General features: G+C 45.1%; 1 protein-coding gene across 1 annotated transcript in view; it reads left to right on the top strand.

The window, feature by feature from the left end:
• Positions 1–765: 765 nt before the first annotated feature.
• The window catches only part of LOC115158200 (neurocan core protein), a gene marked incomplete in the record, with an annotated part of 194,590 nt that continues 167,769 nt past the window's right edge, over positions 766–27,586 (top strand). The window contains 1 exon segment of the mRNA XM_029706855.1: positions 766–1,066.

Genomic DNA, 27,586 nt, shown 5'->3' with positions numbered 1-27,586 from the left:
ATCTTCCCTGCGCAGCACCGTGGCATCTCGGAGAGGATCATTATTCTCGGTGTGTTAGAGCAGTGTGTTGAGAGGCTCTCTAGTGCTGTCTGTCTACGGGAAACAGATCCTAAGGATTTCTGGAGACTTCAACAAGGCTACACTATAATATAAGCTCATTTATAAGAGTGTAATAAGTCATGAAGTTTGCGTTAATTGCAATTAGTTTAATGTTTTGGCTGGTGACACATCTGTCTATACAATACATGTTCTATTGTTTTAACTCTGCATTTTGAGACCTGTTTTAGATGTTGACTAGTTTTAGTGGTAGATAGGTGTTAATGAAGTGTTGTTTGGAGCAGCGACAAGCCTGTCTGTGACCTCAAACGTGTTTCTAAGAATATAATTAATGTTGAAGCTAGTTCAAAAACAAGAGTTGGCCTGATTGTTATTAATCTAAGGTTTCAGCATTAATGAGTTATACCTCTAACTTTCTGACTCTGCGAGGTTAATGTGAATTTACAGTACAAGGTAACATTATCCCTCAGGCTATAAATCGTGGCGCTCAAAACAGACAAACAGGATTATACAGTAACAATGCAGATGTGCCAAATTATGTCTCTCCCCCATAGGACGCCCCTCCTCTCCCCCCCCCCCCCCCCAACGCCCACGGGGCCACCACATCCACCCCCCCCCCCCCCCCTTCTCCCTTCGCTGATTTGAATAGCGGGACTCTGCAGAGAGTATCTGTGCTCTTTTGTTCAGTAGCACTTGGTTGCCGGGGAGGTGAGAATCGTTGTAGCTCTCCTCATCACGTTTCGTCTGTCTCTCTTCTCTTTGCGCAATAGGACGGACACCAGATACCCCGTTTTTGTGTTTTGGACCTCTCCAAAACGCGATTCCTTCTTTTTTCCAACTCTTTCTACGGTTTTGGTGCGCTCGATGCCTCGCACTGCTGACTGTGGCTCGTGACTAGCAGAACACCTGCACGGAATCAGACCAACGTTACTCTGAGGCGGCATCGCTCTACATTCCTGAGGACTTGACAGAGACACCAGAGCGGCTCACGGTCACCTCCTCCTAAAAGGTGAGAACAATGTGTATTAGCCTATTCCAGTATATTACATTACGATTTGTCTTTTTGGCGTCGCTTAATATGAAGCTTGGGTATTCGTTATTAATAAGGAGTAGGCTATATTATATCTTCACGAAGACAAAGCGAGGTATTTGTAAATAAACTACCACTTAAATAAATACAAATAGTCTATGCATGCGTTGAAGAGACTTCAGTATTTAGTTTTCCATGTGAGCATTGACATACTGTATCACTGTCTAGTTTATTACACTCTTGTTTCCAAACCTTGTATTTGATGCCTTTATTCTGTTCGAGTCTTGAATAACACATTTTGCATCTTGTATGAATTTCAGTTGTAATTTTATTCTGAAAAGTTTGCTATGTTTTTACGTGCTTTAACCCTTTTTTAACCTTGCTATAACATATGTAGAATCCTTGCTGATACTACAATTAGCTACTCGTAGCTAAGAGGAAAAGTGCATGCTTGACATCTGAATGACATCTGAAGAATGATACTTGTTTGTCCTCTTGTGATCTGATCTAACTGTTATCATGTGTGGTTCAGTAATCTTTCCCTGCCTTGCATGATGTTGTGGTCTGCAAAGTAACAACCATCAACCCGGCAGGGGTGTGACAGAAAATGTGTTCGTGTGTTTAATGTGGGGGAATGTTTTAAAAGCCTATCGGCTCTGTTTTAAAGCCACTTAATTTTTGACGAAACAATTAGAAGGATATCGGCCTTGGCGAAACCAACATCATGAGCATCTGAGCAGCCTTGCTCCGTTTCTCAGGAAGAGTAGAGATTATAGTCTTCTGACGGAGGGAGGATGTATTGCATATGCTGTGAATTCAACAAGCAGCGAGCCCTTTCAGTAAATCCTAAAGCAACGACAGCTAGCTAACCGAGAGAGGGAACTCTAGACGTTATCTTTGATGGCACTCTGTCAAACATGGCATGTGTTTTTATACTTTTTTATACATGCCATGTGTTTTTATCTGCTGTCTGAAAAACGAACAACTCCTGCTCACGCGAATGAAAGCGCACGGTCAAATGCTGGTGGAGTATGTTGCGTCAGTCTGCAATATATATGCCTTTGGATCGGACAATGATAGACGATGCTGCTGAACAGCGTGCATATGTGTATTTTCATGTTCAGATGAGCCACAGCGAAATATAGCACGGATTCCAACCAGCACTTCGTGAAATGATCATCTTTCTCTTTTATCTCTCCGCTCCACTTCTTTCTGTGCATGCATGTGTGTGAGCTTGCCGATTCCACCTGGGTAGAAACTGTTTTGCCCATCCATGTGTGTGTGTTTGTGTGTGGCATTGCCAATACTCTAAGACAGGCGGGCTGATGGATGGGAAAACTATAAAGGTAGGCTTGGCTCACACGGCTGATGCATGGTGACATGGGGAGATAAAAAAATAAAAAAAACGCCCCAACAACTGCATGCTCATTATTTGAGCTTTTTTCCCTTCACATGGTTGAGCAGTCATATGTGTGTATGTGTGCATCTGGAATTGCTGTCCCTCCTGTCACTGACCCGTGTTGGGGACCATCAGGGTTCCCTTGCTGGCACCTGTGGAAACGGAACGCTCCCTAAACAAAGGTGATCAGTGCTAATCGTGTTAGTGGGAGAGCCCCCCCCCTCTCTCTCTTTCTCTATTAGCCTCTCTTTCCCTCTCCCTCCACCCTTCTCTCAGTCTTTCTCTCCAATGCTCTCTGTCTCTGTCTCTCCCCCCTCTCTGTCACCCCTCCCTTCTCTCTCTCTCTCAGTCTTTCTCTCTTTCTTCAGGTTCAAAGACGAGCTGGCTGACACCACTAAACTAATCTCAATAGAGGTCTTCTGTGGCACTGCCAATTTGGTTCCTGTTCCATTTGTCTTCTTTACACGAGGCACAGTAGAGGCACAATATCCCATCAGATAGTTAGTTGCACACTGCTCCCCAATGGCTGTTTTCCAATGATACTGACAAGGGCCAAAAACAGCTCAGAAATGTTGTCATCACAAGTGGCTGAGGAGAATTCAGAGTTTTTTCTGCTTTTGCATGGGTTGACTCGCAATGTCTTTCAATAATGTGCCTCCCTGCTCGGCTGCACACAGCTTAGCACCGACACTTGCAGGGAGCGACGTGAACGGCGATAATTCAATTTTGCACTTGAGTAGCATCCAAGCCAATGAAAGAAAGCATGGATTTTCGGAGGTTTCACTCATGTAGTAAATTAATATTCACTTAATTAAGCTGCCACTGTCTGTTGAATGAACAAAATCACTCCTGAAGTTTTTCAACAGAACTTGAGAATCTGCAGGGTATCCAGATGTCTGCAGATGGTTCAGATGGCCAATAGTGACAGTATTCCTGCTGAAAGCAATACCCCTTTCATACATGCAGTGCAAAATGGGGGGGGGGGGAGAGATTATGTGCCTTCAGACACAGAGAGAGTCTAGTTTAAAGACTTAGACAGCCCTGATCAAATTAAACAGCGCAAACGCTCACAGCATTATGTGTGAGTGCGTGCATATGAGTGAGTTATTGTGTATCTGTGTGAGAGAGTGAGTGTGTCTGTGAGTGTGTTGTGTGCATATGTGCATGTGTGTTAGTTAGTGCGCGTGTCCATGCACGTGTGATTGTAAGTGTGTGTCTGCATGTGTATGAATCCCACTGATTGAGGTCTGCTTTGGCTTTTTGCCAGTCGCTCCCTCTTATTGCCAGAATCCCAGGGACATTTTATCACCTTAATGAACCTGGTGTTTCTGCTTTGATTGACAGCTCAGGAGAATCTCTGGCTGTTCTGAAGCCTCTGGCCTGGCAGAGCAGAGCAATACTGAGCTGTAGCAGGATGTAGGCTCTCCTCTGGCATTAGCAATGCTTTGACGTAAGCCACATTGGCTAACCACAGTGCCGGGCTGCAGTCACAGATGTGCCATTGGCTAACCGCATGCAGACAAAGGCAAGCAGCAGCTCTCAGCAGAAACAGCTTTTGAATATTCATCGGAGGAACAGGCCACGAATGCATAATTCAATGTGGGCATTTTGCCTATTAAACACCATAAATAATCAATGACATCTGGTAACAGTTTTTGTCAATTTTTTAATGGAGGGCACAAAGGGGCTACTTAGGGGTTGAATATCTTTTCCCCCCTTCTTTGTTGATCATTTTGTTTGGATGCATCCTTTGTTAGTAATATGGCTCAGGTGCCGAATGAAATGGTCTCTGTGTTGTCTAGGTTGGAATTGAATAATGATTCAGACTCTGAAACCAATAAGGGAAGAATACTTGCTGTTTATTTCACCAATTTGCCAGTGGGTTCTTATCTGGAACATTTAATCCTCACACAGAGAGACTAACCTCCCCAGGGGCTCTGTAGTGTAGGAGGCTGCAGTTCTTTCGGCACTGGATAGCTCCAGGACCAATGCTGTCATTGTCACTGATGCTTCCTCAAGCACAGCAGAATCTGTTACTGCTAAATTAGACAAGAGTAGCTACAAAGCAATAGAGAGAGAGAGAGAGAGATGCTATAAGGTTGGAACACAGAATGAAACCACTCCAGACTCTCTCTTCCTCTCCATCCTCCTCTCGTCTGCTTCTTCGTTACTGAAGGACATGACGTGGTTGTGGACGGCACCGCGGCAGAGATTGCTGGGCTCTCATCCCTGGTATGTCCTGCCATCTGACAGACCTTGATAAGCCTTTAAACAGAGAACACTTGTCAAGGTTGCAGATGAGTGAAGCATTCTTTAATTTCTTCAGAACAACTAGTTCCCAGAGGAGCTGTATGTTTTGTGAGTGGGTTGAGTCGGGTTATGTTTTGATGTATGGGGAAAAACCTGGAGGTCTGAAACATATTTTTGAAGACTTAGAGAAGAAAAACAGAGAAATAAAACAGAGAGACACAGAAGGAGAAACATAAGCTCTTCAAGCCCCCATTACAGAAAATGATTCCTGAGGCTCTCTGCCTGCCACCGTCCCCCTGACTGCAGGTATTTATGAAGCCCAGAGTCTGTCGGATAGCTATAAGAAGCCCAACTCTTATCATATATCTGCCTTGTCTGAGTCTGGGGGGAGACCAACATGAATCGCATCGGATTTCTGGAAGAATGGAAAGTAATGTAATTAATTTCATTCAAATCCCTCTCGGACCCCGGTTGTGGCGCCTCTGAATTTCTATTTGCTGCTTTGTGAATGCAATATGCCTGTTCACTATCGGCTATTGATATTAGTTATTAGTTTGCAGGCGACAATGAGATTTCTCCCCCTTGTGTAATTCAGAGATGCTCATTAACATGTTAAAAAGATACTGAAAGCTTTATGCGGCTTGCCTTAGTGAATAATTTCTCTTAAATGTGGTGGCTTCAAAACAGCAGTACGGGTGTTTTGTTCTGTATAGAACATTTCATTCAGTTTTCATATTTCCCAGACAAAAATACAAATATTTCTCTGTGTTCCTTCCTGAAGGCAAAAGCTCAGAACCTCAGGTACAGTATCTAGATTTTTGGTTCTAATACAATATGCACCATTGTTATTTTCTCATTTCCAAGATACACACTGAGATCAGGTTGATTCTCTATATTGTGCTACTCTGTTATAGTGCCCTGTGACAGTATTCTGACCTGTATTCAGGTGGATTTAGTGTTTTTCAGTAATTGGTGGATTTGCAGCAAGGGTCAAAACCGAAAGGATTTTCCAATCGTTTCATTCTGAACAGAACTATAATTCTTTTTGTTAAGTTCCATTGTTCTGACCAGAAAAATCAAGTTCTGAATCGGTTTGAATCCCAAAAACTTAACGGTTTATATCGTCCCTTTGTGTTCCTTTTTTAACCTCTGAAATCATTTTTTTTGTACATTTAGGACATTAAATTACTACACCAATCAATGCGGATAGAGCAGCTTGCTACGGAGCAGGCAAGCTATTTACATGCACTGGACAGAAGAGTGTAGGGCGTGAGATGCGACTGAAATTTTGCGGGTGGGGAGAGAGCGAGAGAGGGTGGAGGAGGAGGCTTGAAGCGCTGAGCATCTGGTTGTGACATGTATTATCATTATTTAGGGGAGGCAGTTTTAGTAGCCTACTGGTTAGAGCATTGGGCCAGTAACCGAAAGGTTGCTAGATCATAATCCCAGAGTTGAAGGTAAAAATCTGTTGTTCTGCCCTTGAACAAAGCAGTTAACCCACTGTTCCTAGGCTGTCATTGTAAATAAGAATTTGTTCTTAACTGACTTGCTTAGTTAAATAAAAAAAGTTATCTGAATTAGGCTGACAGAATTATACCTACGGAAGAGCGGCTTCTATGAAGGAACTTTGAATGTCTTTTAACTTCAGAAAGTTGGCTTAACGTTGGACCAGCTAGATAGCTAACAAGCTTGTGTGTGCAGAGTTAACCTCTTCTAGAATAAAAATGTCTTACCTCTCTGTAGTTAATAAATCCTATGTGAAACGTGATAACTATAGTATCTTTATATAGCATTGAAAAGGTTAATCCCTTCTTCTCGATTTAAAATCTTTATCCCTCATTTCTGAATCACGCTGATAATATCAGTAGGCTACTAGACTATGTTTTCGGAGGGGGAGGGTTCTACACACGGACACACACTGGCAAAGATTTCAGCTGGCAGGCAAGCAGACAATGGAATACGTTTTTGAGTGACAGAGTGAGGGCTTTGCATAGGCGCTTTGTTGCGTTTTTCGTGGGACTGGAAAAAATTCCCGGAACGTAAAATAACTTTATTAACCGGTTAATACAATTTTCCTGGAAAAATGTCATTCTTTCCCAGTTTTCTGTTCTGTTCCCTGAACCGATTCCAACCCCTGATTTGCAGGCTCTGTAGGGGAAGTTACCTGTCTGATATCAACAAAGCATCTCCTGTAGTGAGGGGATACTGGAATCTGCTGAGCTGAACAGAATGAGCTACAGCAGCTTAGGCAGGCCAAGGTTAAAGCCCACTTCCTCTGTTGCAGCTCCACACACACACACACACACACACACACACACACACACACACACACACACACACACACACACACACACACACACACACACACACACACACACACACACACACACACACACACACACACACACACATCAAGACATTCTGGTCCTGATAATGTAGGAAAACATGTACACACACTGAGAAAAAAACTTACAAGAAAAACACTGTTTCTTTGTGTTGTCTCAGTGATGCATTTGCAACATTTCAGGCTCCGGGTTGTTAAACAATTAGCTTTTAGCCGTGTTACACAGAATCTCTGCAGGCAACTTCTCCTAAGTGATTTGAATTGCTTTTCCATTTTGTTTGCCACATATACACTTAACTGGTGGGCTTGTAACCAATTCCCTTCTGTAATTAACTGTCATCCTACAGAATAAATAGAGGAGGAGCAATGCAGAAAGTAAGAGAGAGAGGCACTAAATACTTCAGTCCCGAGACGCGGCATGTTTCTGTTTGCAGTGATTTGCAAGGATAATGTTATTCTTGCAAGGGTAATCTGTTATCTAGCAGAGACTAGATAACAAAGTTGGTGTGTGCGTGTGTGTCCGTATGTGTTTGGGTGTCTGTGTGAGTGTGTGTCCGTATGTGTTCGGGTATCTGTGTGAGTGTATGCATACTTATGCGTCTGTATTTCACAAAAGTGTGTATGTCAGCATCAGAATAAATGTTGCCCCATGCCAACCCCTCCATGCCCCCACTCTCCCCACCCCCAGGCATTCCTCCCAGAGGGGTATCCCTGCACCGCTCTCGGCCCCCCTACCCTCTGCCTGTATGTGTGTCCCAGTGAGCACGTCTCTCCCCTGGCAGGCCGTCTGTCTGGCATCATGGCCTTTGTCTCCTCAGCTGTAATTAACAGGCTTTAATGCCTTTCTGTATGTCTGCTGGAATCACCTCTGGTCAGCAGGGGCTGTCCAGGGGCCTTCTGATTAATCTGGCAGCTGCTCACATGCACGCACACACACTGTCGCGAAGCGTGGGGGCTGCCCCGACGGCCCGCTCTCTGTTCAAATAGATTTGAGAGCTTTCCCAGTGATGGATGCCTCTTTTCTCTACACCACTATTAGCTGGGCTGTTAGTGCCTGGCTGCTGTCACAAGAACCACTAGGGCTACAGAACCAGACCAGTAGGAGCATTAAAGCAGCTCAAATTGATCCAACCAGCTAGAGAACTGTCCAATCCTCTAATGAAAATATCAGACGAGAAAGGGTCTGGTATTGAATCCTCGGTCTGCTGCATCAAGTGTTGAAGGCTTAATGGCGTCAAAATGGCTCCTTGTTTTGTTTCTTTTGTCCCTTTTCCTTTAATGTGTCCAAGCCCCATCACCACTACCGCTTTCCCTCCCCCAGCCTTTCCTCCCTCCTCTATCCACAGGCTTAACCGCTGTTCCGTGAGCAGCAGGCGGCTGGCGGAGCCCTAATTGGGCGTCAGCTTGCGTGACCTTCATTGTTTTGACAGAGGCTGATCAGACGCAGGCAGCGCTCCTCTCCCCAACACGCCTCTCCAGCGAGGACCCGAGGACAGCATGGAGGAGACCCATTAGGTTTCTCTGGGCTTCTGTAGGGGTCAGGGTTGGGGCTATCACTGTGAGTCCACCGTTGTGGAGTGGTGTTTTGCGCTCGCCTCCATGGTCTTGAATGAAAAAGTGCTGCAGATCACTTTAGCGTGTCTGGTGTAAACACAGAGATAGGTTAAGATACTGTATGATTTGCCGTTGCTCAATTAGTATTCAGCCCCTGGCGTGCAGCCTTTTCTCAGAGGGGATGAAGAAATACACCGGCACTGTGGTCATAAAGGGTCCCCTGTGATTTATTAAGACAACATTGCTTCTGACCACAGTGGTTGGGGACGTGAACGACGTGTCGTTATGGAGCTGAGTGTGCAGATCTCTCTGCTGCTCTGCAGTGGCTTTAAGACACTAGAGTGGGGAGTTGCAGGATGCAGATTGTGGTTGTTTTCTCCAGACTCCAGCACTAGTCTCAGTACCTCATCATGGCTCTCTTGTCAGTCCAATCCAAATGATGAAACATGAGCTTCCTACCGTCACTATGTCTCAAAGACCCCTTAATTAGCATCTTCACAGCAACCAAAACACCAACCCAGCCCCCCTCCTCTCCTCCCTCCTCTCCTCCCTCTCTCCCTTCAGTTTTAATACCAGACATCTAGGTCAAAACAGCATTCAAAGTGCCGTTTAGTGTCGGTGCTCGATCCGTCGCAATCACAGGGTTTGATTACGCTATCCCGTATTCCTAATCAGGAAAGCAGGATCATTGTAGAATAGATGCTCGTCACATTGCCCGGCTGCAATCAAAGCATTGTCATGTGTTATATATCACACAGTCTTTAATTGGCTGCTCTCGTTTTATGATCGACCAGCGCCACGATGGCAGAAGCTGTCTTAATTAATGATGCTGTATAAATCTAGCCTGTTCCCAGAACTGTTTGTGCTGTTTTGCCAACTCCTACGGTCATTGTCACGCCAATGACCATAGGGGTTGGCAAGACAGCACGAACAGATCTGAGACCAGGCTAGCTCGTATCCAGTAGGAAGTGTAAATGTAGCTGGCCTGGTCACTCTGTCATATGGATGCATTGGACTGCCAGCTCCAGTTCCTATGGGATCTGGTCTTTACATTAGTGGGTAGATAAATGATGTGTTTGCTTTCCTGTGGCAGCGCAGTAATACTGAGAGGGCAGTAGGCCTGGGCTCTGGGGCTGCTTGGCCGTCTCTTATTCACCGCTCTGCTCGTCTGCTCCAACATGGGGCTGTTATGGGGGGAAGGACAGAGAACGGCTGGACTCTTGTGCCTCAACAAACTCCTTTGCACCAAGCACACATGGCGAAAACTACTTGTCAATGTTTTCCCGTCCGAGACCTAACAGCGTTAAACGATTGTGCAAATTAGTGTGGCAGCATGTATTCCAGATGTTTCTGTCCGTCCTGCCCAATGGATTCCTGCCCAAGGAGGAGATGGATGGAGGGATGGTCCGCTTCGTCACGTTTTTGAGACTTCAAAACTTCTGAAGGGTTGGCGTTTATTCAGAGACAGTTTCTTCTTCTGTCCTTCTCCTTGCAACGCCAATCCTCCATCCATCCCTCAATATTTCCATCCCTTCATCCTCCCATCCAGTTCAATCAACCCTGCTTCCCGTTTGCTAACTTCAAAAGCGTCACACCAACTCTCCCACTCTGCCAGAATGCGTTTTTTAATTCAACAGTAAACATTGTTTGATGAGTTAGCTAATTGACTTCTTCAACACATAGACTGGCATAGCAAGGGGGCTGGGGAACAATGACTCCTTTATGTCTCATCCGGTGAACACTACGATCCACATAAGGGCTCCATCCTTTGATTAGTCCATAATGATACTGTATGTATATCGGAAATGGCACCCAATAGTGCATTATGTGCCCTGGTCAAAAGTAGTGCATTGGCCTATATAGGGTATTATGGATGATGGGATCTGGTCAAAACTGGTGCTCTAGAGAATAAGGTGTCATCCGGAGTGTACTCTGTAGAAGTGATAAGGTGAGGCCGTATGGGGAGGCAGGCTCCGTTATCCTCATTAATTATACAAAGCGTGTCCAACAGCCCCATTTATAAATAAATAACAGGTCTGTTATGAGCTCATAAAGCTAACATGAGACCCCTACTGTGTTTAGTTCTGTTGTTTCCCCTTTAGGTCACTCCCTTTAAAGGACATTTTAAATGTCTTTATTCTCCCTTTTGTTTATTCCATCCATTGTATTGACTGAGACTGCTAATTGAGCGGAACCTCAGAAGCTTTTGGACCCTAGCTTGTTGTAATAGTGTTTGGGAACTGTATGTTGGAGCAGATATTTAAAAAAATAACACATATTTGATCAATATGGTTTTGTATTGAATTCTTGTCTTTTCGAAATTAATTGTTTCTGAATCATTTTTGTACTCTCTTGGTGGGAGCTCCATGTTGAGGCACTATAGCATTTTTCAATTTAGTCGCTCTCCTGGCCACATTACCTGCTCCGTGGGCTAGCAAACCTCTCCTTTCTCTTCCAGTTTGTTGCCTCTCCTTTCTCTTCCACTCCCTCCCTCCTCTCTTCCTCCCGCCAGACAGCCGCCTACACTGCAGTTGGTGGGACAGCAGTGGCAGGGGATGGGGAAAGGAAACATTATTAGGAATTAATTGGGCATGTGTGAGGCATCCATTAAAAGCAGGCTGGGCACACGCCGTGCAGGAACAGTTGGCTCCGGTGACAGGACTGCATCCATCAGAGCTGTACTAGCAGGATACTAGCAGGATGCTTCCATGGTTCCAGCTCCAGCATCACACTCCCTCCCTCCGCACCCCACTACAGAGACACACCGAGGGGCGGAAGTTGAGTCAGGCTGCCTGAGGCGTTGATGGTCTGTTGGGACATTAGTAAAGTTTTTTCTTCATCTGAGCTCCCTGATAAACCGAAAAGCTGCAGGCGGCAGGTGTATGGAGAGATGGAGAGTAAACTAGACGAAACGAGACCGGGGAGTGCTAGCCCAGGTATAAGCGGGAGTTTGAGAGTCTTTACTCTTCTTTATACCATGGCTTCCTTTTTTAGTCACTTTCTCTCACTGCTGGAGGAGAAAGCCATTACTCTTTCTCAGTCAATCCATCTGTTTATCAATACGACTTTATAAGCACTGCATCAAGAGGGGTAGTCGATGAATTTCTGTATATATCGACTGGTTCCCCGTTAGTAACTCAAGGCCCCATGTGGAAGGGGCTGAGGTTAACACCACAAATCAAGCTAATTAATTGCACCAATTTAGTCATTAAGACTAAGTTGGAACAGAAAGCTGACACCTGTGAGGCTGCAGAGAAATCCAGGGAATTCACGGTTACATTCACTAGGCACCAAATGGAAGAAAATGGACTGAAACAGGAAGGGATTACCTGATCTTGTCCAATAAGAAAGCTTGCTTTTGTTTTCCGTTGCAAAACGTTATTCTACTGTGTCCACTAATGAATACGACCCAGGGGAGTAAAGTTGCATTCGATGTAGTTGGTTTCATCACAGATGATACACATGTGAGACGTCATGCATAGAATTTCACTATTACAGAGGCTGATCTACACAAACAAAAGTGTGTTAGGTGATGTTGTGTGCTGATGCTGTCTCTTTGAGCTCTCTCTCCAGTGATAACACATTCTGCTCCAGATTAGGGAAGATGTGCCAGGATGGATGGGAGGGTGTGTGCGCTGTAGTATGTGGATGATTGGGGCTGAGGAGATGGGTGTGATGTAGGGGGTGCGGTATGTGAGATAGGGCACCGTGGCCTCTGCCAGTGCTGTCTCTGGAGGTGTGTGGGGGTTTAGGGAGGACATGAAGGGGGAAAGAAAGAAACGGAGAGAGAGGGGTAGCACAGAGGGACAGAGGGTTGAGAGGGGAGAGAGGTGAGTTTGTTGACAGGCTCCGAGTGAGAGATAGAGAGACAGAGACAGAATGAGTAAGAGACCTTCACAGCAGAGAGACAGACAGAGAGAGACCTTCACAGTAGAGAGACAGAGAGAGAGAGACCTTCACAGCAGAGACGGCAGCAGGGGCGGCAGGTAGCCTAGTGGTTAGAGAGTTGGACTAGTAACCGAAAGGTTGCAAGATTGAATCCCTGAGCTGACAAGGTAAAAATCTGTCATTCTGTCCCTGAACAAGGCAGTCAACCCACTGTTCTTAGGCCGTCACTGTAAATAAGAATTTGTTCTTAACTGACTTAAATAATGGTAAAATAAAATAAAGAGAGAGCGAGCGAGACCGTCACAGCAGACAGAGAGAGAGTTCTGTTTCGGAGCACAATCAGTGATGCCTTAAGAGAGAAATGGGCCGGGCCTAGCCCTTCTGTCTCTAGGTGCTGTTTGCAATCAGTCCTCCTGGTACCGATAGTTCGCAGGAAGCTGCCCTCCCTCCCAATCTGATGAGATAGGGCTGATAAAGATATGAAAGATGGCGCCCTTAACTCTCCCTCTCCTCCACTCTCTCTTCCTCACTGTCCTCGAGCGACGAGGATAATTATAGGATGGAGGAGGTTATGTTGGCATGTCAACATGCTCTCTATGAGATTTAATGAGCCTCTCTTCTCTCATTTGTCACAGGCCTGTACATCTACTGTACTAGGACGCTTAACACCTGAAACCATCACCACTGTGTTTCCTGGGCACTTATTTGGAGTGTCACATAAAAAAGGCATTAGCACTCTGGGGCCAGGCCAGATTGATTAGAAACACAAAGAATGAAGGGTCCTTGTCATAATGTGGCCGGCAATCGCTCTTGTTTTTGGGGACATGTTGTACCATTAATATGAATGGGGGTGTCTGCCCGATCCTGCCTCTGTTGTTAGTAATTGCAGCCTATTAATCAATTTATGCCAGCTGAGGACACAGTGGTTAAAAACACTTCCATCCAGCTGGCTGTGGCCTTGATACATGATCAATTGCTGGGATTACAGAGCTGCAGTGGTTTCAAGAACACTCAAACACTCAAACACTATGGGGATGCCATGACAATGCAATCGTATGCAAATGAATTCATATTTCAACTAGATACAGTAAGTCATTGAGAACGAGAACTTTTTGGGATGACGACACGGCCAAATGGAATACATGGAAATATAGGTGTCACATTAAAAAAGGTAGAACTCTGAACTGCAGGAAAATAATCTGTTGATGACTTGTTTGTTCCATGTTTAGATTCTTACCTTATCAAGTAACATGGAGCTATATGAGTATCAATGTTTTGTGGAGCGTTAATATGTTTGCAGCCCAGAACTAAACTCATTTCTGGGGTCCTCGCTGTTTTGATCTTATAAAATGCCAAAATCATTCAGACAAATACATTTCCAAAGATATCGTTTGGAAGCACTGGCTCATGAATCCAAAATTCACTTACGGAGTGCAGTGGAATTTATCAAGCCCCTCTCCCTCTAGACACATTCTCAGGAATAAAGTAAAGTCTTTGAAATGTTATTACATTTACAGGCAGGCCTTACTGGCAAATGCTGTAATTTAGGTACAATACAGCAACAATGGAGACCAAATCATTCCTTTGCTTTAAATTCCTTGGCTGTTAAATCCAGTTTAATTCTACGCTGTGGTATTTCACTACAGACTAATAGGATCTTTACTGCCGATCCTCATTTTTCATGGTCGTCTGTTATACAGTATCATATTAATCCTTGTCTTTAGGCTTACAAAGGTGGAAGGAAAGAACTGCAGAGGAAAGGAAGAAGTTAGGGCCTTGACCTATAACAGCAGTTCATCATTTAGATGAAATAACCATTCAACAATATTACATCATTATGATGCCCCTACGCCCTTTTGACATGAAATCCCATGTTATCTGCAGCATACAGTGCATTCGGAAAGTATACAGACCCCTTCCATTTTCCCAAATGTTGTTAAGTTACAGCCTTATTCAAAAAGTGGTTTCTATATTAGCATTTTCCTCATCAATCTACACACAATAAGAACAAAGTGATAACAGGTTTTTAGACATTTTTGCAAATGTATGTAATTATTCTTTTTTTAAATACCTTATTTACATAAGTATTCATGTCCTTTGCTGTGAGACTCGAAATTTAGCTCAGGTGCATCCTGTTTCCATTGATCATACTTGAGATGTTGCTATAACTTGATTGGAGTTCACCTGTGGTAAATTCAATTGATTGGACATGATTTGGAAAGGCATACGCCTGTCTATATAAGGTCCCACAGTTGACAGTGCATGTCAGAGCAAAAACCAAGCCATGAGGTTGAAGGAATTGTACGCAGAGCTCAAGGCACAGATCTGAGGAAGGGTACCAAAAAATGTCTGCAGCATTGAAGGTCCCCAAGAACACAGTGGCCTCCATCATTCTTAAATGGAAGAAGTTTGGAACAACCAAGATCGTTCCTAGAGCTGGCCTCCGGGCCAAACTGAGCAATCAGGGAGAGGGGCCTTGGTCAGGGAGGTGACTAAGAACCCGATGGTCACTCTGACAGAGCTCCTGAGTTCCTCTGTGAAGATAGGAGAACCTTCCAGAAGGACAACCATCTCTGCAGCACTCCACCAATCAGGCCTTTATGGTAGAGTGGCCAAATGGAAGCAACTCCACAGACAGCCCGCTTGAATTTTGCCAAAAGGCACCTAAAGGACTCTCAGACCATGAGAAACATGATTCTCTGGTCTGATGAAACCAAGATTGAACTCTTTGGCCTGAATGCCAAGCGTCACGTCTGGAGGAAACCTGACACCATCCCTAAGGTGAAGCATGGTGGTGGCAGCATCATGATATGGGGATGTTTTTCAGTGGCAGGGACTGGGAGAGGGAAAAGATGAACGGAGCAAAGTAGAGAGAGTTCCTTGATGAAAACCTGCTCAGGACATCAGAATGGGGTGAAGGTTCTCCTTCCAACAGGAAAACGACCCTAAGCACACAGCAAAGACAACGCAGGAGTGGCTTCGGGACAAGTTTCTGAATGTCCTTGAGTTGCCCAGCCAGAGTCCGGACTTAAACCTGATCTGACAGCGCTTGAGAGGATCTGCAGAGAAGAATGGGAAAAACTCCAATACAGGTGTGCCAAGCTTGTAGCGTCATAACCAAGACTCCAGGCTGCAATCGCTGCCAAAGATGCTTCAACAAAGTACTGAGTAAAGGGTCTGAATACTTATGTAGTTTTTTTTTATTCTAAAAATCTGTTTTTGCTTTGTCATTATGGGGTATTGTGTGTAGATTGATGAGGAAAACAAACAATTTAATACATTTTAGAATAAGGTTGTAGCATAACAAAATGTGGAAAAAGTCAAGGGGTCTGAATTCTTTCCAAATGCATGTAAGGACGCAGAATATTAATTGCATGTACACAATTCCATTCCATGTTACCATCAAGTATGCCCACCAAAAACTTCCCATTTGAACACCTGGCTATGGTAGGAACATCAGTGAAACTTTAAGAGCTGTCAGAGTAGCTTCAGCAGAGCAATGGTTTCCAGATGAGCATCAGTCAGTCAGCCAGATCATATGACACTTTGTCTCCATCACGGCTCTGTGTGGTACAGACAGTAGCAGTCAGATCATTTAAAGCGTGCCAATTACTGGTAAAAACATGCTTGGGCGCCGCTGATCAAAGTGTTCTACGTCGGTGTCAGGAAGATGTGCTGCCTCTGTTCATTCGTCCAGGTGCAAACAGAGCTGCAGAATCAATGCAGATCCATCGTTTAGGCTAGTTATCCTGTAGAGTGTGTCTGTGTGGTGTGCATGCATCATATGTGCAGCCTATACAGTATACATTTACCACAGACTGCACTATCATCTACCACGCACCTATCCCTCCCTGCATCGCCATAGAATATAGTAACCGTGTAGTGTGTAGTGTACCAGGTTTGTGTTCAGTATAAACCTATAGAGGATCCACTTTATCCCACCAGCACCTACAGTACCTCTCCCTGAGGCCACGGCAGGGCTGGCTAGATGATCAACATGCCGGAGATTGCATCAGTTTTGTCACTAATTATTTCATGCCATCGTTTGAACTGTCTGTTGAAATGCAATTACCCGGGAGCCTGTGTAGCTTACAAGATGGGGGTGGTAAAGGAGGGAGGAGAGAGCGAGGGAAGGAAAGAGGGATGAGGGAGAAAGGATGGGTAATACTGTACTGTGATATCTGGAGCATTACTCTGGGAGAGAAAGAGAGCAGAAAAAACTATGTCAGAAATCCCTGTTGACTCTATGGCTTTGTTTGCCACATTCAATGTCTCCCTTTTGTCAGAATGATACTATGGACATTGATGGTGTTAATGATACTAAGGAATTACTATGAGCAATCAGACTGTCAAAAAGAGTACATTGAACATTCACATGGTTGATAGAGAAACACCAGTTGCCGATTTTATAACCCAAATGCTTTTTATTCGATTGCTCTGGTGGCGTATTGTATGCTTATTGCACATAACCAACCACAGAACCACAGCAGAGGGAGAACTTCATGAAAAATATGTTGTGAATCACCAGGTATTTTGAATCTTGGTCCTTCTGCAGTTAACATTACCCATACCTATCATCCTTTCCACACTCACTTAAAGCTGCATTATGTAACTTTTGGGGTGACCTGGCCAAATTCACATAGAAATGTGAGTTATAAATCTGTCATTCTCATTGAAAGCAATTGTAAGAAGCGGTAGATCTATTTCTATGCTTCCCGTGTTTAAGTTTAGTTTCTGCGTCTTTGACTTTAGGTTTAGTCCACCAGCTTCAAATAGCTGAAAATACAATATATTTCGTTGTGGAAAATATGTTTCACAGCGGTTTAGATGATACAATGATTCTCTACACTTGCTCGTTCTCTGCACTTGCTTGTTTTGTCACATAAACTGAAATTAGGCAAACTTTTAGAATTTTAGCAACCAGGAAATGGCAGAGTGCATCTTTAAAAGGCAAAATCTACCTGTAGCTTTCTTTGTGAAATTAGTTTTCTGACCTCAACATTTGAAAGTTGGGAAATGTCCCTCTGTGCCTGGCACCGAGGGCCACAGATAAATAAATAAATGAACCCTGACCTAAAGGAGAAGCCATCCATTCTTATTTTCCAAACGAGTCTGTGCCTCTGAATCAATATGGCCGGGGGATGTCATTCTGTATCTATTTCAGACAACAGAGAGACCATCACCGAGCCACAACCTTTACATTGCACTCCAAGTGTTTCTCTTTCTTTGTCTTTTTCTCTACAGTCTCTTTCTCTCTCTCTTTCTTATTTTTCTCTCTTTCTGTAACTCATCCTCCCTCACCTTCTCTCTTAATCTCCCTCCCTCCTGCTCTCTCCTCTCCCACTCTCTCTCGTTATCTGTCTCTCACACATTTCTTTCCCCCTCTAGTTCTTTCACTCTTTCCTTCCCTCTCTCCTTCTCTCCTCTGACACCTCCCAAACAACACTCATCTACCCCTGTCACCTCTCTCCTTCTAACAGGATCCAGAAACATCTGCCGGCTTTCATGACTCATTAGCTGGTCTAAGTGTGATTATTTAATAAGCAGACACACTTTAAAACAACCACCCAGGCTGAGCTCACATGCTTTTCTTAGTGATGTTCAGTACTGTACTGTACCTCAGGTGAAATAGTTTGACTTCCTGTGATTGTGTGTCTCCCTCCCTCCCTCACACACACACACACACACACACTCTCTCTCTCTTTTTCTTTCGCTACATTTCTAACTTTCACACTCTCTTTTCAACTTCTTTTCTCCCTCTCACTTTCTTTCTCACTCTCTCACTAACTCTCTCACACACACAACACACACACACGCACGCACACGCACACACACACACACACACACACACACACACGCACGCACGCACGCACGCACGCACGCACGCACGCACGCACGCACGCACGCACACACACACACACACACACACACACACACACACACACACACTCTCTCTCTCTCTCTTTTCAACTCAGCATATCTCTCTTTGATCCTCTCTTTGCCTCTCCCCAATTTTCACTCTCTTTCTTTATCACTCTCCCTCTTTCTCTTCTCTGTCTATCTGTCACATTTCTCTTCCAAAGCTCATCTCAACTATTGTGAGCGTGTCTCAACTATTGTGAGCGTGTCTCTGTTTGATGTGTCATTTCGCTCACATCTGACTGGAAGACAGGAAGTCTCACCCCCTCTACCATATCCTCTACATTCTCTTCTCTCTCCTTCACCGCTTCATTCCCACAATCCCTTCTTTATGGTTCCGCCTTTGTTAAGATTCTCTCTCTCTCTTCCGTCGATCTTTCCGTTCTTACCTCTCCATATTGATTTCTTATTTCCTTACCACCATCATTCTGGATCTTATTGTCCTTATTTCCCAGTCAATGGAGAATGAATTCAACTCAGAAAATATATATATATATATTTCACTGATGAATTAAATATAACACATACATTAACTTGGATTGACATTTTTGTTGTACGTAACAGAGTAATTGATTGAAATATCTGCCAAAATCTTCACATTGGCTTTGAGTTGATGGGACATAGTGTTCATTAAGTCATTAGAGGCAAAGTGCACCTGCTCCATGCAGACCGTTTAGCAGTTGTCAGTCAAGCTCTTATGTGCTGCTGAGGACCGGACACATGTGGTCCTTATCTGACTGGATCATTATTGTGTTGGTATGACTGTCAGGGGGCCTCAGTAGCTAGTCCAGGCAGCCTGCCCATCTGGCTGTCTCTGTCTGTCTACGTCCCTCTGGCTCTGATGGGCTTTGGGTGTGTGTGGATTGAGAGGGTGTGTGTGGATTGAGAGGGTGTGTGTGGATTGAGAGGGTGTGTGTTTGAGTGTGTGGTGGGGTGGGGACACAGGGCTTCTCTATATGTCTCAGGTGCTGTGATTGTGATGCAGACATCCTGGTCCCCATAACAGTGGGCAAATTTCCCCAATGCGGTTTGGGTGTATGAGTGTGTGTGTTTGTGTGTATCTGCATGTGTGTGTGTGTGTGTGTTTAGTTGGGGACGCAGCGATATCTCCTGAGGCAGCATATGCTTCACAGTGTGCGGAGTGACTGATGGTTTAATGAGCTTTAATTTCATAAAGTGATTGGATGAAATGGCGTGGGACAGAATAGGTTCTGCGATCACAACTGGTGTGTTTGTTTGTCTGTGTGTGTGTGTGTGTGTGTGTGTGTGTGTGTGTGTGCGAGTGCGTGCCTGCATGCGCCTGTGTGAAGCCTGGAACGTCCAGCTAAGCTCTATTGACAACCCCTAACCCCCTACCAACTTCCTTTCCATAGTCCCTGCATCCATTTGTCACCATTCTTGCATCATCTCAGACGGTATTGTAATTTATGGCATGATTAAAACAAAAGCTGCCTTCAGCTGTGGAGACAAGGTAAAAAAGTAGATCCCCCTGACTCCCACAGTGGGAGAGTTAAGCCTCATTAAAACACTGCTACGGGCACAAACCAACAGCGCACACACACACACACACACAGATATACACACACACCGACCCACACACACACCCACACACCACAGCACCGTGATGGACTAGGAGAGGCTCCTCCACAAACTCTCTCCAAGCGTCTCCCCACAGTCTCTCTCCTGCTTGTGTGTGTGTGTGTGTGTGTGTGTGTGTGTGTGTGTGTGTGTGTGTGTGTGTGTGTGTGTGTGTGTGTTTGTGTGTGTGTGTTCAACTCAGGGAATGGATTAGAGAGCTTCCTAAACAGCAGACAGACAGCTCCTATCGTTAGTTAATTAACCTCCCTTTCACATTGTGGGGAGTGCTGAGCAGTGCTGAGGGATGGTGTACTGGAGCTAATTGTTCATTGTTGTTCCTAATAACTCACAGATATCAAAGTGATCTAGTTCACACAGGGGAGACATGGGCTGTGTTACTGACTGAGGAATCCTGGGTGATGACATATTATCCGTTCTGTATCTGTGGCAACCAGACATCGGTTGAAATACTATTTAGGGTATTTTAACTCATTTCAAAGTAATTTGGAAGTAAGTATTTGGATATTTTTCATTTGAAAACACAAGTAGTTGAGTATTTGGAAATACACTTGGAAAGTATTTGCATGTATTTGAAAGTACTCAAATACACTGTATTTATGGAACTACTTACATACTCCCATGCATTTGAACCAGGTCTGTTTGGTATTTGAAATTATTTATTTGGAAATACATTTAGAAAATACTTTCAAATAGTGTGCTGTTTATAGTAAAATACTCAAATACACAGAAAATAAGTATGTAAATAAAAAAAACAGGTCTGGTGGGTTGGCGTCTTCAATTGACTGTGACTCTACGGATTTGAGTGTGTGTGTGTGTTGTGGGGGTGTGTGTTTTAGGATGGGTGTGTGTGTGTGTGCGTGTGTGGTGGGGGTGTGTGTCTTAGAGTGGGGGTTACACCATAATCAAAATCGTAAAAGTCCCCCCAGTCTTCACTTGGGAAGTTGGGAACACAATTTAATCCTCTGATGTTTATATGTAAGAGTTTATCTCAGCAGCATATTGGAGAGCATGTTACTGAAACGTGATTCAGCGGCCTGTAGCCCGTAGTAACTTTGATTAACTGAGTCTTAACAGCCGGCAGTCAGAAGCCACTGGAATTATCCTGTCTGCCTGCCTGCTGCCTGGCTGTCTGCCTGCTGCCTGCCTGTGCTCCTATCTACTGGGACTGCTGGGAGAGAGGGATGGAGGAAGAGAGAGAAAGACAGGAATGGTGCATGAGAGAGAAAGAGAGAAGGTTGTATGAGAGAGAGAGAGAGAGAGAGAGAGAGAGAGAGAGAGGAATGGTGGATGAGAGAGAGAAGGGGGAGAGAGAGAGAGAGAAAAGGAGAGAGAGAGAGAGAGAGAGAGAAAAGGAGAGAGAGAGAGAGAGAAAAGGAGAGAGAGAGAGAGAGAGAGAGAGAGAGATGGTGGATGAGAGAGAGAATGGGGAGAGAGAGAGAGAGAAAAGGAGAGAGAGAGAGAGAGAGAGAGAGAGAGAGAGAGAGAAAAGGAGAGAGAGGGGAATGGTGGATGAGAGAGCGAAGGGGGAGAGAGAGAGATAGGGATGGTGGATGAGAGAGAGAGAGGAAAGGAAAGAGAGAGAGGAAAGGAAAGGAAAGAGAGAGAGAGAGTGAGAGATATAGGGATGGTGGATGAGAGAGAGAGAGAAGAAATGAGAGAGAAAGAGAGAGGGGGGAAAGGAGAGAAAGAGTAATCCAGAAAGAGTTACTGTATGTGAAATACTCTCCCTACTCTCCCCAGACCTCGGCCAATAATGAAGTGATGACATGGTCTCTGCACGGCGGTTGCGGTGCGCTGCGTCTGAGAAGTGTGTTATGGTGGGGGATGTTTCCCTAAACAAGGTCCAGGGTCCTGGGCCCGCTCTGTTAAACCCATGGGTAACACACTGGGGGTGACACTGTCTGTGACAGCTCCCTGCAGGTGTGAATGCCTCAGGGCGTTTGGGGTGTGTTTAGGCTCAGTCACTGTCAGAGGGATGGGGTTTTATCCCTACTCTTTGGATGAAGGGGGTTTCTGTGACTGCCATTGCTGCAAAGGTTGGGGAAGGAGGTTCTGTGTGTGTGTGTATGATCGCTGCGCCAGCCATGCCATTGCTTCAGAGGCTCCTTGGGCTCAGCATGCCATAGCTAACCACTGCCCCTCCTCTTCCTCCTCCTCCTCCTCATCCTCCGTGATTGTCAAGTATTGATCTAACACCAAGGTTACAGTGATGGGTTTGTTAGGTAAGGCAACAGCAGACAGAACAGGACACACATTTATTTAAATTTAAAATGTAATCATTTCAGTAGTTTAGCAGATGCTCTTATCCAGAGCGACTTACAGGAGCAATTAGGGTTAAGTGTCTTGCTCAAGGGCACATCGCCAGATTTTTTACCTAGTCAGCTTAGGATTTGAACCAGCGATCTTTCGGTTACTGGCCCAATGCACTTAACCGCTAGGCTTTCCCTAAAGAAGCCCTGTCAGTCACAGCCTGCTTGTGTCCCACGCTGCGCTGAAAAATGTTCAATATACTTTACTTTCAGCCCAAATTTACATTCCTCTTGTAGACAGCAGGCAAGGAGACCTTGATGTGCTCAAGAACAAGTTAAACATTTGCCACATTGTAAAGTGGCTTTACAGCCACCGAGCGTCGATCACTCTTTCCCCTTTTTATCTCTCTCTCTCCCCCCTCTCTCTCTCTCTCTCTCTTCCCCTCGTTTAAAATCTGGACCACGCCACTCCTGTTGGATGCCAAATTGGAGCACTATGTTATTTTCATCTTAAAGAGGAGAGATATTCCACCTCCAGCCAAGCCCTGACTGCCAGCCAGGCTCATTTCATTGGTAGGCTGCTCATCTGAATAGGAGAGAGAGGGCAGAGGGAGACACTGTTTCTTTGAGGTGGAAGTAATATGCTTTCACACAGTCCTGGGCAGGCTGGGCTCTGCATGGAGAAATCCTCTCCAATACCTTCCCTCTTGTCTCTTTCACGGCCCAGCGCTTGGCCGTGATGGGAGAATACATCCAACCTTTTGTGTTGTCGGTAGCATCAGCAGGAGAGTGGAAAAACATACAGTATAAATACACACTTGTATGCAGGGGAAATAAACACACTCTGCATTCCCTGCTGCCCTGGTCACATCCAGGCACATTAGATGCAATCGGCGAGAGAGAGAGAGAGAGAGAGAGGGCCCCGTGAGGAGCACTCCATTGTAATTGACAGGGCCTTTCAGGAGTTTAGCGTTAATGTGGCACACAGCCTCCTCCTCCCTCCCTCCATCCTTTCGTCCCGTGAATATCCCATCTCCTGCATAATTGCATCTTTTCATGTCAGCATAAACAATCCCTCACTCATATAGGGAACAAGGGCACACTGCTGTTCACTGAGAAACACTCATGCAAACACTCACAGGGACAAATAGGCTCCCGCACACACACCCATACATAAAACACACTCACACACAAAGAACACACGCATACACATGCATTCACACACACGCCGACATTCACATGCCCATACAGCAGGTTGGCATTGACTTCATTATCATTCAACGCTGTTGAAACGCCAATAATCCTCCTTTTATCAACTGAGCCTTCAGCCTCAATCATGGTGGGATGTGCGTGCGCTTTAATTTCTGCATGTGTGTTTTTGAATGCCCGTGTGTGAGAGCAGATTGTAGGCTGCGATGATGATGCAGAGCCGGACTGGTGGAGGGGGACCCACAGGCCAGCTACGGGCTCTCATATAGTACACATACAGGCCAGGCGCCACATTGGGGAAATGTATGGCTACTTAAGATTCAACTTGCACTCATTCGCTCCGGCTTGGCATTTGTGTGGATGCTAGTGTGGATGCTATCTAGGTAGTCAGAGCGCTGGATGCTAGCATGGATTTTAGCGTGGATGCTAGTGTGGATGCTATCTAGGTAGTCAGAGCGCTGGATGCTAGCATGGATTTTAGCGTGGATGCTAGCGTGGATGCAGCTAGCTAGAGTTAGAGCGCTCAACCAAATGGCATGGCAATGGGCCATCTGAATGTATGTCACCACAGACAGACATCTGAATGTACTGCACCACAGAGAGACATCTGAATGTACTGCACCACAGAGAGACATCTGAATGTACTGCACCACAGAGAGACATCTGAATGTACTGCACCACAGACACATCTGAATGTACTGCACCACAGACAGACATTGTGTTTGTTGTGCCCCAGAAGCCTTCATTTCTTAGAACAAGAATAGACTGACAAGTTTCAGAAGAAAGTTCTTTGTTTCTGGCCATTTTGAGCCTGTAATCAAACCCACAAATGCTGATGCTCCAGATACTCAACTAGTCTAAAGAAGGCCAGTTGTATTGCTTCTTTAACCAGAAAAACTGTGTGCTAACATAATTGCAAAACGGTTTTCTAATGATCAATTAGCTTTTGAAAATGATAAACTTGGATTAACTAACACAACGTGCCATTGGAACACAGGAGTGATGGTTGCTGATAATGGGACTATGTACGCCTAGGTAGATATTCCATGAAACATCTGCCATTTCCAGCTGCAATAGTCATTTACAACATTAACAATGTCTACACTGTATTTCTGATCAATTTGATGTGATTTTAATAGAAAAAAAATGTGCTTTTCTTTTAAAAACAAGGGCATTTCTAAGTGACGCCAAACTTTTGAACGGTAGTGTATTTTGTCATCTACATAGCTGTTGATGGGTCTGAGTCCAAAATGAAAATGACATTGTGTGTGTGTGTGCATGCGTGCGTTGGTCTGTGTGTGAGTGGGTGTCTGCGTCCGTGCATCCATGTGTGTTTGTGTGTGTGTATGTGACTGACTGAATGACTGACTGCTGCAGGGACGATGACAGTGTGAGCTGATGGAGTGACAGGGAAGTGAGTGATTAATGAGCCTGGTTCATAATGCACGATGGCACGGAAGAAAGGAGAGGAAGCAGACAGAGAGAGGGAGACTCCATGGAGGGATAGAAAGGAGGGATGGAGCAGACAGAGAGAGGGAGACTCCATGGAGGGATAGAAAGGAGGGATGGAGCAGACAGAGAGAGGGAGACTCCATGGAGGGATAGAAAGGAGGGAGGGAGCAGATATACAGGGAGAATCCATGGAGGGATAGAAAGGAGGGAGGGAGCAGATATACAGGGAGAATCCATGGAGGGATAGAAAGGAGGGAGGAAGAGAAGAGAAGAAATAGGGTAGACAGAAAGAATGATAGAGAACTTGTGGGAAAAGGGAAGAAAGTTGACAGAGAGAAGGATAGAAAGAGGCTCCATATAGGGACAGCATGGACTCCTGCCTGGTCGTAACAGCATATGGAAGCCTCCTTCCCACCCTCCTTCCCTCTCTCCCTGCCGTCTGGGTGGGACAGCATGGAGAGAACACTCAGGCTGAGCAGAGCTTCCAACCAGCTGGGATGAAGCAGTGGAGACTGTGTGGAGATCTAGTGATGCTCCCAGTGACTTCCCCGAGTCTTCTCAGTATGGGACACTGTCTCAGTGGGTGGTACAGGACAGTACACACCTGTTCTGGTCTCAAACATTTCGCTACACTCGCAATAACATCTGCTAACCATGTGTATGTGACCAATAATGTTAGTAGTAACGCTAAGACTGTAATTACAGTATGTCTAATCTGAAACGGGTTATGATTGTGAAAGACACTGAGAGTAGGTAGGTAACCTAGCGGCAGGTAGCGGTAGTGGCAGGTAGCGTTACTGGTAGGTAGCCTAGAGGCAGGTAGCGGTAGCGGCAGGTAGTGATAGTGGTAGGTAGCCTAGCGGCAGGTAGCTAGAGGCAGGTAGTGGTAGTGGTAGGTAGCCTAGCGACAGGTAGCGGTAGCGGCAGGTAGTGGTAGTGGTAGCTATCCTAGCGGCAGGTAGCTAGAGGCAGGTAGTGGTAGTGGTAGGTAGCCTAGCAACAGGTAGCGGTAGCGGCAGGTAGCGTTACTGGTAGGTAGCCTAGCGACAGGTAGCGGTAGTGGCAGGTAGCGTTACTGGTAGGTAACCTAGCGGCAGGTAGTGGTAGAGGCAGGTAGCGTTAGTGGTAAGTAGCCTAGCGACAGGTAGCGGTAGCGGCAGGTAGCGTTACTTGTAGGTAACCTAGCGGCAGGTAGTGGTAGAGGCAGGTAGCGTTAGTGGTAGGTAGCCTAGCGACAGGTAGCGGTAGATGCAGGTAGCGGCAGGTAGCGGTAGTGGCAGGTAGTGTTAGTGGTAGGTAGCCTAGAGGCAGGTAGCGTAACTGGTAGGTAGCCTAGCGACAGGTAGCGGTAGCGGCAGGTAGTGGTAGTGGTAGGTAGCCTAGCGGCAGGTAGCTAGAGGCTGGTAGTGGTAGTGGTAGGTAGCCTAGCGACAGGTAGCGGTAGCGGCAGGTAGTGGTAGTGGTAGGTAGCCTAGCGGCAGGTAGCTAGAGGAAGGTAGTGGTAGTGGTAGGTAGCCTAGCAACAGGTAGCGGTAGCGGCAGGTAGCGTTACTGATAGGTAACCTAGCGGCAGGTAGTGGTAGAGACAGGTAGCGTTAGTGGTAGGTAGCCTAGCAACAGGTAGCGGTAGATGCAGGTAGTGGTAGCAGCAGGTAGAGGCAGGTAGTGGTAGTGGTAGGTAGCCTAGCGGCAGGTAGCGGTAGGGATAGCGGTAGGTAGCCTAGTGGCAGGTAGCGGTACTTGTTAAGAATGTTGGTCCAGTAACCAAAAGGTCGCTGGTTCGAATCCCTGCGGCAATTAGGTGAAAAATCTTTCGATGTGCCCTTGAGCAAGGCACTTAACCCTAATTGCTCCTGTAAGTTGCTTTGGATAAGACCTTCTGCTAAATGACTCAAATGTAAATGTATGGCACTGTATATAGACTTTCTGGCTACAGTGCATTCGGAAAGTATTCAGTCCCTTTGACTTTTTCCACATTTTGTGAAGTTACAGCCTTATTCTAAAATGTATTAAATAGTTTTTTTTCCCCTTCATCAATCTAGACACAATACCCCATAATGACAAAGCAAAAACAGGTTTTTAGAAATCTTTGCAAATGTATAAATAAAAAAGCTGAAATATCACATGTACATAAGTATTCAGACCCTTTACTCAGTACTTTATTGAAGCACCTTTGGCATGGATTGCAGCCTTGAGTCTGTTGGTATGACGCTACAAGCTTGACACACATGTATTTGGGGAGTTTCTCCCATTCTTCTGTCAGGTTGGATGGGGAATATCGATGCACAGCTATTTTCAGGTCTCTCCAGAGATGGACTCCAATGAAGTTGTAGAAACATCTCAAGGATGATCAATGGAAACAGGATGCATCTGAGCTCAATTTCGAGTATCATGGCAAAGGATATGAATACTTATGTAAATAAGGTATTTTGTTTTTTTATTTTTAATACATTTGCAAAAATGTCTAAACCTGTTATCGCTTTGTCATTATGGGGTATTGTGCGTAGATTGATTAGGAAAAAATGTATTGAATACATTTTAGAGTAAGGCTATAACATAACAAAATGTGGAAAGTCAAGGGGTCTGAATACTTTCCAAATGCACTGTATGTGTGGCTGTGTGTAGAGGTTTCTGTA

This window comes from Salmo trutta, chromosome 22 (genome assembly GCF_901001165.1).
Source record: "Salmo trutta chromosome 22, fSalTru1.1, whole genome shotgun sequence".
Lineage (NCBI taxonomy): Eukaryota > Metazoa > Chordata > Actinopteri > Salmoniformes > Salmonidae > Salmo > Salmo trutta.
The sequence above is the reverse complement of the archived record's forward strand: the minus strand, read 5'-3'. Positions and strand labels throughout refer to the sequence as shown.